Source organism: Platichthys flesus, chromosome 20 (genome assembly GCF_949316205.1).
Source record: "Platichthys flesus chromosome 20, fPlaFle2.1, whole genome shotgun sequence".
Classification (NCBI taxonomy): Eukaryota; Metazoa; Chordata; class Actinopteri; order Pleuronectiformes; family Pleuronectidae; genus Platichthys; species Platichthys flesus.
The window spans coordinates 1523046-1534208 of NC_084964.1; the positions used below are offsets into that span (position 1 = coordinate 1523046).

General features: G+C 37.2%; 3 non-coding genes across 3 annotated transcripts; all 3 read left to right on the forward strand.

Annotated features, from left to right (window-relative positions):
• The first annotated feature begins 334 nt into the window (after positions 1–334).
• trnak-cuu (transfer RNA lysine (anticodon CUU)) lies at positions 335–408 on the forward strand. Its single transcript has one exon. It is a non-coding gene; the product is annotated as a tRNA-Lys (tRNA).
• Positions 409–4012: 3604 nt separating this feature from the next.
• Positions 4013–4086, forward strand: trnak-cuu (transfer RNA lysine (anticodon CUU)). The gene has a single exon. It is a non-coding gene; the product is annotated as a tRNA-Lys (tRNA).
• Positions 4087–8216: 4130 nt separating this feature from the next.
• On the forward strand, positions 8217–8290 carry trnak-cuu (transfer RNA lysine (anticodon CUU)). Its single transcript has one exon. It is a non-coding gene; the product is annotated as a tRNA-Lys (tRNA).
• The last annotated feature ends 2873 nt before the right edge of the window (positions 8291–11163 follow it).

Consider the following 11163-nt stretch of genomic DNA (forward strand, 5'->3'; position numbering starts at 1 on the left):
AAACATCAACGTCTGATCAGAAAATTATATATATATTGAACCCATCAATTTGTCTAGATTATCTAGCTTAACTAAAATGGAAAACTGCAAGAGATTGAATCCCTAACCAATGACAAGCGTGTGTTTGATCTTCTTGCGAAAGAATTGGACAACATGGTTCAGGCGGTTTTTGTTGACGGAACTTGTGCTCAAAAACATTAAAGGTAAAATGTATTCTGTAATCTGATCATTATCTCAGACCTAGGTGGTTTTCATACAAGAAGGTTTTACTTCTCATGAAACATATTTCTTGCATTCTAACATTTCTATTGTGATTGGAAGTTATAAGGAAGAAGCCCGGCTAGCTCAGTTCGGTAGAGCATGAGACTCTTAATCTCAGGGTCGTGGGTTCGAGCCCCACGTTGGGCTATGGAGATTTTAAGGTTAGGAATTCAGCACCAGCATGCAGATCAAAGTCTTTTCTTAAAAGACTCCTTATTAAAGGATACTTCAGATCAAATACATTCCATAGAGTTCACACACACCAAGCAAACATCAACGTCTGATCAGAAAATTATATATATATTGAACCCATCAATTTGTCTAGATTATCTAGCTTAACTAGAATGGAAAACAGCAAGAGATTGAATCCCTAACCAATGACAAGCGTGTGTTTGATCTTCTTGCGAAAGAATTGGACAACATGGTTCAGGCGGTTTTTGTTTACGTAACTTGTGCTCAAAAATATTAAAGGTAAAACTTATTCGGTAATCTCATCATTATCTCAGACCTAGGTTGTTTTCATACAAGAGGGTTTTACTTCTCATGAAACATATTTCTTGCATTCTACGATTTCTATTATGATGGGTAGTTATTTGGAAGAAGCGCCAGCTCAGTTCGATAGAGCATGACACTCTTAATCTCAGGGTCGTGGGATCGAGCCCCACGTTGGGCTATGGAGATTTTAAGGTTAGGAATTGAGCACCAGCATGCAGATGAAAGTCTTAGCTTAAAAGACTCCTTATTAAAGGTTACTTCAGAGCAAATACATTCCATAGAGTTCACACACACCAAGCAAACATCAACGTCTGATCAGAAATTTATATATATATTGAACCCATCAATTTGTCTAGATTATCTAGCTTAACTAGAATGGAAAACTGCAAGAGATTGAATCCCTTACAAATGACAAGCGTGTGTTTGATCTTGCGAAAGAATTGGACAACATGGTTCAGGCGGTTTTTGTTTACGTAACTTCTGCTCAAAAATATTAAAGGTAAAACTTATTCGGTAATCTCATCATTATCTCAGACCTAGGTTGTTTTCATACAAGAGGGTTTTACTTCCCCTGAAACATATTTCTTGCATTCTAACATTTCTATTATGATGGGAAGTTATTTGGAAGAAGCGCCAGCTCAGTTCGATAGAGCATGACACTCTTAATCTCAGGGTCGTGGGTTCGAGCCCCACGTTGAGCTATGGAGATTTTAAGGTTAGGAATTGAGCACCAGCATGCAGATGAAAGTCTTAGCTTAAAAGACTCTTTATTAAAGGATACTTCAGAGCAAATACATTCCATAGAGTTCACACACACCAAGCAAACATCAACGTCTGATCAGAAAATGATATATATATTGAACCCATCAATTTGTCTAGATTATCTAGTTTAACTAGAATGGAAAACTGCAAGAGATTGAATCCCTAACCAATGACAAGCGTGTGTTTGATCTACTTGCGAAAGAATTGGACAACATGGTTCAGGCGGTTTTTGTTCACAGAACTTGTGCTCAAAAATATTAAATGTAAAACTTATTCTGTAATCTCATCATTATCTCAGACCTAGGTTGTTTTCATACAAGAAGGTTTTACTTCTCATGAAACATATTTCTTGCATTCTAACATTTCTATTGTGATGGGAAGTTATTTGGAAGAAGCTCCAGCTCAGTTCGGTAGAACAAGACACTTTTAATCTCAGGGTCGTGGGTTCGAGCCCCACGTTGGGCTACGGAGATTTTAAGGTTAGGAATTGAGCACCAGCATGCAGATGAAAGTCTTAGCTTAAAAGACTCCATATTAAAGGATACTTCAGAGCAAATACATTCCATAGAGTTCACACACACCAAGCAAACATCAACGTCTGATCAGAAAATTATATATAGTAAACCCATCAATTTGTCTAGATTATATAGCTAAACTAGAATGGAAAACTGCAAGAGATTGAATCCCTAACCAATGACAAGCGTGTGTTTGATCTTCTTGCGAAAGAATTGGACAACATGGTTCAGGCGGTTTTTGTTCACGGAACTTGTGCTCAAAAATATTAAATGTAAAACATATTCTGTAATCTCATCATTATCTCAGACCTAGGTTGTTTTCATACAAGAAGGTTTTACTTCTCATGAAACATATTTCTTGCATTCTAACATTTCTATTGTGATGGGAATTTATTTGGAAGAAGCGCCAGCTCAGTTCAGTAGAGCATGACACTTTTAATCTCAGGGTCGTGGGTTCGAGCCCCACGTTGGGCCATGGAGATTTTAAGGTTAGGAATTCAGCACCAGCATGCAGATCAAAGTCTTATCTTAAAAGACTCCTTATTAAAGGATACTTCAGAGCAAATACATTCCATAGAGTTCACACACACCAAGCAAACATCAACGTCTGATAAGAAAATTATATATATATTGAACCCATCAATTTGTCTAGATTATCTAGTTTAACTAGAATGGAAAACTGCAAGAGATTGAATCCCTAACCAATGACAAGCGTCGGTTTGATCTTCTTGCGAAATAATTGGACAACATGGTTCATGGTGTTTTTGTTCACGGAACTTGTGCTGAAAACATTAAAGGTAAAACTTATTTGGTAATCTCATCATTATCTCAGACCTAGGTTGTTTTCATACAAGAAGGTTTTACTTCTCATGAAACATATTTCTTGCATTCTAACATTTCTATTGTGATGGGAAGTTATTTGGAAGAAGCTCCAGCTCAGTTCGGTAGAACAAGACACTTTTAATCTCAGGGTCGTGGGTTCTAGCCCCACGTTGGGCTACGGAGATTTTAAGGTTAGGAATTGAGCACCAGCATGCAGATGAAAGTCTTGGCTTAAAAGACTCCTTATTAAAGGATACTTCAGAGCAAATACATTCCATAGAGTTCACACACACCAAGCAAACATCAACGTCTGATCAGAAAATTATATATATATTGAACCCATCAATTTGTCTAGATTATCTAACTTAACTAGAATGGAAAACAGCAAGAGATTGAATCCCTAACCAATGACAAGCGTGTGTTTGATCTTCTTGCGAAAGAATTGGACAACATGGTTCAGGCGGTTTTTGTTTACGTAACTTGTGCTCAAAAATATTAAAGGTAAAACTTATTCGTAATCTCATCATTATCTCAGACCTAGGTTGTTTTCATACAAGAGGGTTTTACTTCTCATGAAACATATTTCTTGCATTCTAACATTTCTATTATGATGGGAAGTTATTTGGAAGAAGCGCCAGCTCAGTTCGATAGAGCATGACACTCTTAATCTCAGGGTCGTGGGTTCGAGCCCCACGTTGAGCTATGGAGATTTTAAGGTTAGGAATTGAGCACCAGCATGCAGATGAAAGTCTTAGCTTAAAAGACTCCTTATTAAAGGATACTTCAGAGCAAAAACATTCCATAGAGTTCAAACACACCAAGCAAACATCAACGTCTGATCAGAAAATTATATATATATTGAACCCATCAATTTGTCTAGATTATCTAGCTTAACTAGAATGGAAAACTGCAAGAGATTGAATCCCTAACCAATGACAAGCGTGTGTTTGATCTTCTTGCGAAAGAATTGGACAACATGGTTCAGGCGGTTTTTGTTGACGGAACTTGTGCTCAAAAACATTAAAGGTAAAATGTATTCTGTAATCTGATCATTATCTCAGACCTAGGTGGTTTTCATACAAGAAGGTTTTACTTCTCATGAAACATATTTCTTGCATTCTAACATTTCTATTGTGATTGGAAGTTATAAGGAAGAAGCCCGGCTAGCTCAGTTCGGTAGAGCATGAGACTCTTAATCTCAGGGTCGTGGGTTCGAGCCCCACGTTGGGCTATGGAGATTTTAAGGTTAGGAATTCAGCACCAGCATGCAGATCAAATTCTTTTCTTAAAAGACTCCTTATTAAAGGATACTTCAGATCAAATACATTCCATAGAGTTCACACACACCAAGCAAACATCAACGTCTGATCAGAAAATTATATATATATTGAACCCATCAATTTGTCTAGATTATCTAGCTTAACTAGAATGGAAAACAGCAAGAGATTGAATCCCTAACCAATGACAAGCGTGTGTTTGATCTTCTTGCGAAAGAATTGGACAACATGGTTCAGGCGGTTTTTGTTTACGTAACTTGTGCTCAAAAATATTAAAGGTAAAACTTATTCGGTAATCTCATCATTATCTCAGACCTAGGTTGTTTTCATACAAGAGGGTTTTACTTCTCATGAAACATATTTCTTGCATTCTACGATTTCTATTATGATGGGTAGTTATTTGGAAGAAGCGCCAGCTCAGTTCGATAGAGCATGACACTCTTAATCTCAGGGTCGTGGGATCGAGCCCCACGTTGGGCTATGGAGATTTTAAGGTTAGGAATTGAGCACCAGCATGCAGATGAAAGTCTTAGCTTAAAAGACTCCTTATTAAAGGTTACTTCAGAGCAAATACATTCCATAGAGTTCACACACACCAAGCAAACATCAACGTCTGATCAGAAATTTATATATATATTGAACCCATCAATTTGTCTAGATTATCTAGCTTAACTAGAATGGAAAACTGCAAGAGATTGAATCCCTTACAAATGACAAGCGTGTGTTTGATCTTGCGAAAGAATTGGACAACATGGTTCAGGCGGTTTTTGTTTACGTAACTTCTGCTCAAAAATATTAAAGGTAAAACTTATTCGGTAATCTCATCATTATCTCAGACCTAGGTTGTTTTCATACAAGAGGGTTTTACTTCCCCTGAAACATATTTCTTGCATTCTAACATTTCTATTATGATGGGAAGTTATTTGGAAGAAGCGCCAGCTCAGTTCGATAGAGCATGACACGCTTAATCTCAGGGTCGTGGGTTCGAGCCCCACGTTGAGCTATGGAGATTTTAAGGTTAGGAATTGAGCACCAGCATGCAGATGAAAGTCTTAGCTTAAAAGACTCCTTATTAAAGGATACTTCAGAGCAAATACATTCCATAGAGTTCACACACACCAAGCAAACATCAACGTCTGATCAGAAAATGATATATATATTGAACCCATCAATTTGTCTAGATTATCTAGTTTAACTAGAATGGAAAACTGCAAGAGATTGAATCCCTAACCAATGACAAGCGTGTGTTTGATCTTCTTGCGAAAGAATTGGACAACATGGTTCAGGCGGTTTTTGTTCACAGAACTTGTGCTCAAAAATATTAAATGTAAAACTTATTCTGTAATCTCATCATTATCTCAGACCTAGGTTGTTTTCATACAAGAAGGTTTTACTTCTCATGAAACATATTTCTTGCATTCTAACATTTCTATTGTGATGGGAAGTTATTTGGAAGAAGCTCCAGCTCAGTTCGGTAGAACAAGACACTTTTAATCTCAGGGTCGTGGGTTCGAGCCCCACGTTGGGCTACGGAGATTTTAAGGTTAGGAATTGAGCACCAGCATGCAGATGAAAGTCTTAGCTTAAAAGACTCCTTATTAAAGGATACTTCAGAGCAAATACATTCCATAGAGTTCACACACACCAAGCAAACATCAACGTCTGATCAGAAAATTATATATATTAAACCCATCAATTTGTCTAGATTATATAGCTAAACTAGAATGGAAAACTGCAAGAGATTGAATCCCTAACCAATGACAAGCGTGTGTTTGATCTTCTTGCGAAAGAATTGGACAACATGGTTCAGGCGGTTTTTGTTCACGGAACTTGTGCTCAAAAATATTAAATGTAAAACATATTCTGTAATCTCATCATTATCTCAGACCTAGGTTGTTTTCATACAAGAAGGTTTTACTTCTCATGAAACATATTTCTTGCATTCTAACATTTCTATTGTGATGGGAATTTATTTGGAAGAAGCGCCAGCTCAGTTCGGTAGAGCATGACACTTTTAATCTCAGGGTCGTGGGTTCGAGCCCCACGTTGGGCCATGGAGATTTTAAGGTTAGGAATTCAGCACCAGCATGCAGATCAAAGTCTTATCTTAAAAGACTCCTTATTAAAGGATACTTCAGAGCAAATACATTCCATAGAGTTCACACACACCAAGCAAACATCAACGTCTGATCAGAAAATTATATATATATTGAACCCATCAATTTGTCTAGATTATCTAGTTTAACTAGAATGGAAAACTGCAAGAGATTGAATCCCTAACCAATGACAAGCGTCGGTTTGATCTTCTTGCGAAATAATTGGACAACATGGTTCATGGTGTTTTTGTTCACGGAACTTGTGCTGAAAACATTAAAGGTAAAACTTATTTGGTAATCTCATCATTATCTCAGACCTAGGTTGTTTTCATACAAGAAGGTTTTACTTCTCATGAAACATATTTCTTGCATTCTAACATTTCTATTGTGATGGGAAGTTATTTGGAAGAAGCTCCAGCTCAGTTCGGTAGAACAAGACACTTTTAATCTCAGGGTCGTGGGTTCTAGCCCCACGTTGGGCTACGGAGATTTTAAGGTTAGGAATTGAGCACCAGCATGCAGATGAAAGTCTTAGCTTAAAAGACTCCTTATTAAAGGATACTTCAGAGCAAATACATTCCATAGAGTTCACACACACCAAGCAAACATCAACGTCTGATCAGAAAATTATATATATATTGAACCCATCAATTTGTCTAGATTATCTAACTTAACTAGAATGGAAAACAGCAAGAGATTGAATCCCTAACCAATGACAAGCGTGTGTTTGATCTTCTTGCGAAAGAATTGGACAACATGGTTCAGGCGGTTTTTGTTTACGTAACTTGTGCTCAAAAATATTAAAGGTAAAACTTATTCGTAATCTCATCATTATCTCAGACCTAGGTTGTTTTCATACAAGAGGGTTTTACTTCTCATGAAACATATTTCTTGCATTCTAACATTTCTATTATGATGGGAAGTTATTTGGAAGAAGCGCCAGCTCAGTTCGATAGAGCATGACACTCTTAATCTCAGGGTCGTGGGTTCGAGCCCCACGTTGAGCTATGGAGATTTTAAGGTTAGGAATTTAGCACCAGCATGCAGATGAAAGTCTTAGCTTAAAAGACTCCTTATTAAAGGATACTTCAGAGCAAATACATTCCATAGAGTTCACAAACACCAAGCAAACATCAACGTCTGATCAGAAAATTATATATATATTGAACCCATCAATTTGTCTAGATTATCTAGCTTAACTAGAATGGAAAACTGCAAGAGATTGAATCCCTAACCAATGACAAGCGTGTGTTTGATCTTCTTGCGAAAGAATTGGACAACATGGTTCAGGCGGTTTTTGTTCACGGAACTTGTGCTCAAAAATATTAAATGTAAAACTTATTCTGTAATCTCATCATTATCTCAGACCTAGGTTGTTTTCATACAAGAAGGTTTTACTTCTCATGAAACATATTTCTTGCATTCTAACATTTCTATTGTGATGGGAAGTTATTTGGAAGAAGCTCCAGCTCAGTTCGGTAGAGCAAGACACTTTTAATCTCAGGGTCGTGGGTTCGAACCCCACGTTGGGCTATGGAGATTTTAAGGTTTCGAATTCTGCACCAGCATGCAGATCAAAGTCTTATCTTAAAAGACTCCTTATTAAAGGATACTTCAGAGCAAAAACATTCCATAGAGTTCACACACACCAAGCAAACATCAACGTCTGATCAGAAAATTATATATATATTGAACCCATCAATTTGTCTAGATTATCTAGCTTAACTAGAATGGAAAACTGCAAGAGATTGAATCCCTAACCAATGACAAGCGTGTGTTTGATCTTCTTGCGAAAGAATTGGACAACATGGTTCAGGCGGTTTTTGTTGACGGAACTTGTGCTCAAAAACATTAAAGGTAAAATGTATTCTGTAATCTGATCATTATCTCAGACCTAGGTGGTTTTCATACAAGAAGGTTTTACTTCTCATGAAACATATTTCTTGCATTCTAACATTTCTATTGTGATTGGAAGTTATAAGGAATAAGCCCGGCTAGCTCAGTTCGGTAGAGCATGAGACTCTTAATCTCAGGGTCGTGGGTTCGAGCCCCACGTTGGGCTATGGAGATTTTAAGGTTAGGAATTCAGCACCAGCATGCAGATCAAAGTCTTAGCTTAAAAGACTCCTTATTAAAGGATACTTCAGAGCAAATACATTCCATAGAGTTCACACACACCAAGCAAACATCAACGTCTGATCAGAAAATTATATATATTAAACCCATCAATTTGTCTAGATTATATAGCTAAACTAGAATGGAAAACTGCAAGAGATTGAATCCCTAACCAATGACAAGCGTGTGTTTGATCTTCTTGCGAAAGAATTGGACAACATGGTTCAGGCGGTTTTTGTTCACGGAACTTGTGCTCAAAAATATTAAATGTAAAACTTATTCTGTAATCTCATCATTATCTCAGACCTAGGTTGTTTTCATACAAGAAGGTTTTACTTCTCATGAAGCATATTTCTTGCATTCTAACATTTCTATTGTGATGGGAATTTATTTGGAAGAAGCGCCAGCTCAGTTCGGTAGAGCATGACACTTTTAATCTCAGGGTCGTGGGTTCGAGCCCCACGTTGGGCCATGGAGATTTTAAGGTTAGGAATTCAGCACCAGCATGCAGATCAAAGTCTTATCTTAAAAGACTCCTTATTAAAGGATACTTCAGAGCAAATACATTCCATAGAGTTCACACACACCAAGCAAACATCAACGTCTGATCAGAAAATTATATATATATTGAACCCATCAATTTGTCTAGATTATCTAGCTTAACTAGAATGGAAAACAGCAAGAGATTGAATCCCTAACCAATGACAAGCGTGTGTTTGATCTTCTTGCGAAAGAATTGGACAACATGGTTCAGGCGGTTTTTGTTTACGTAACTTGTGCTCAAAAATATTAAAGGTAAAACTTATTCGGTAATCTCATCATTATCTCAGACCTAGGTTGTTTTCATACAAGAGGGTTTTACTTCCCCTAAAACATATTTCTTGCATTCTAACATTTCTATTATGATGGGAAGTTATTTGGAAGAAGCGCCAGCTCAGTTCGATAGAGCATGACACTCTTAATCTCAGGGTCGTGGGTTCGAGCCCCACGTTGAGCTATGGAGATTTTAAGGTTAGGAATTGAGCACCAGCATGCAGATGAAAGTCTTAGCTTAAAAGACTCCTTATTAAAGGATACTTCAGAGCAAATACATTCCATAGAGTTCACACACACCAAGCAAACATCAACGTCTGATCAGAAAATGATATATATATTGAACCCATCAATTTGTCTAGATTATCTAGTTTAACTAGAATGGAAAACTGCAAGAGATTGAATCCCTAACCAATGACAAGCGTGTGTTTGATCTTCTTGCGAAAGAATTGGACAACATGGTTCAGGCGGTTTTTGTTCACAGAACTTGTGCTCAAAAATATTAAATGTAAAACTTATTCTGTAATCTCATCATTATCTCAGACCTAGGTTGTTTTCATAAAAGAAGGTTTTACTTCTCATGAAACATATTTCTTGCATTCTAACATTTCTATTGTGATGGGAAGTTATTTGGAAGAAGCTCCAGCTCAGTTCGGTAGAACAAGACACTTTTAATCTCAGGGTCGTGGGTTCGAGCCCCACGTTGGGCTACGGAGATTTTAAGGTTAGGAATTGAGCACCAGCATGCAGATGAAAGTCTTAGCTTAAAAGACTCCTTATTAAAGGATACTTCAGAGCAAATACATTCCATAGAGTTCACACACACCAAGCAAACATCAACGTCTGATCAGAAAATTATATATATATTGAACCCATCAATTTGTCTAGATTATCTAGCCTAACTAGAATGGAAACTGCAAGAGATTGAATCCCTAACCAATGACAAGCGTTGGTTTGATCTTCTTGCGAAATAATTGGACAACATGGTTCAGGTTGTTTTTGTTCACGGAACTTGTGCTCAAAAACATTAAAGGTAAAATGTATTCTGTAATCTGATCATTATCTCAGACCTATGTTGTTTTCATACAAGAGGGTTTTACTTCTCATGAAACATATTTCTTGCATTCTAACATTTCTATTGTGATGGGAAGTTATTTGGAAGAAGCGCCAGCTCAGTTCGGTAGAGCATGAGACTCTTGATCTCAGGGTCGTGGGTTCGAGCCCCACGTTGGGCTATGGAGCTTTTGAGATTCGGAATTGAGCACCAGCATGCAGATCAAAGTCTTAGCTTAAAAGACTCCTTATTAAAGGATACTTCAGAGCAAATACATTCCATAGAGTTCACACACACCAAGCAAACATCAACGTCTGATCAGAAAATTATATATATTAAACCCATCAATTTGTCTAGATTATATAGCTAAACTAGAATGGAAAACTGCAAGAGATTGAATCCCTAACCAATGACAAGCGTGTGTTTGATCTTCTTGCGAAAGAATTGGACAACATGGTTCAGGCGGTTTTTGTTCACGGAACTTGTGCTCAAAAATATTAAATGTAAAACTTATTCTGTAATCTCATCATTATCTCAGACCTAGGTTGTTTTCATACAAGAAGGTTTTACTTCTCATGAAACATATTTCTTGCATTCTAACATTTCTATTGTGATGGGAATTTATTTGGAAGAAGCGCCAGCTCAGTTTGGTAGAGCATGACACTTTTAATCTCAGGGTCGTGGGTTCGAGCCCCACGTTGGGCCATGGAGATTTTAAGGTTAGGAATTCAGCACCAGCATGCAGATCAAAGTCTTATCTTAAAAGACTCCTTATTAAAGGATACTTCAGAGCAAATACATTCCATAGAGTTCACACACACCAAGCAAACATCAACGTCTGATCAGAAAATTATATATATATTGAACCAATCAATTTGTCTAGATTATCTAGCTTAACTAGAATGGAAAACAGCAAGAGATTGAATCCCTAACCAATGACAAGCGTGTGTTTG